This window comes from Chinchilla lanigera, unplaced genomic scaffold, assembly GCF_000276665.1.
Source record: "Chinchilla lanigera isolate Chin_1 unplaced genomic scaffold, ChiLan1.0 scaffold00010, whole genome shotgun sequence".
Classification (NCBI taxonomy): Eukaryota; Metazoa; Chordata; class Mammalia; order Rodentia; family Chinchillidae; genus Chinchilla; species Chinchilla lanigera.
This window is the reverse complement of record NW_004955411.1, coordinates 22,874,456-22,875,476: the sequence shown is the minus strand read 5'-3', so window position 1 is coordinate 22,875,476 and position 1,021 is coordinate 22,874,456.

Sequence of the window (1,021 nt, the reverse complement as noted above, 5' to 3'; positions counted from 1 at the left end):
AAAAAAAAAAAAAAAAAAAAAAAAAAAAAAAAAAAAAAAAAACTATGGGGCAGGTTCTCATACACCAACACCATTGGCCAGCCAGGAGACAGAAAATGGGCCAGGGAAAAAGGCATTAGCAGATATTCCTGAATAGCCATCCCACTACATGTGGGACGAGGTGGCCTGCGTTCAGTGCTTGTGGGTCGCAAGTGATTATGGCCATACCCTCAACTTGCTGCTGTTTGGAGCAGCTGTTTGCTGAATGCCATTTATCCCCCTGGGACTGTCTTGCCCTAGTGAGATGGCCACTATTTGGGGAGTTCAGTTGGCCATCAGTGCCCAATTGGCTGCAGATACAAGCATAAGCTATTAGACAAAGGGTCACAACATACAGAGATTTGTGGATAACTCTCGCAGGTTCTGACTTGGGTGAGAAAATGGAAGACCCAAGACACTAAGCGTAGAAACCCTTGAGTGCTGAACTGTGCCCCTAAAAGGAAAGAACTGAAAGAAAAATCAAGTGTGAGCCGTCTTCTCAAGGTCAGGATGGGATGCGAAGAACTGGAATCCTTGGGAAGCGGGGAGTGAGGAAGAAATGAGATTGAACTCCTTACCTCCTGTCTCCCCCCACGCCTGCTGCCTGTGAGATTTGTATTTTCACTTGGATGTTAATGCAGCGCAAGTCAGAGGCACGAGGGGGAGCCGTCCCACTGCGGAAACCAGATCAGTATACTGCTGAATTGCTAAATACTGTACTGTAATTCTTTCTCCTCTTCTTTCCTTTCTTTCTTTTTCCTCCCTCCTGCCCTCCCTCCTTTCTCTTTTTCTGTCTCTCTTTTTCTTTCTTTCTTTCTTTTCTTTCTCCCTCTCTCTCTCTCTCTCTCTCTCTCTTTCTTTCTTTCTTTCTTTCTCTCTTCTCTCTTTCTTTCTTGAGGCTTAGATACCTGAGGCAGGAGAATCATGAGTTCATAGCTAGCCTAGGTTACGGAGTGAGTTCAAGGCCAGTTTGGACTAGAGTGAGACCCTGAGTGCCGAGTTT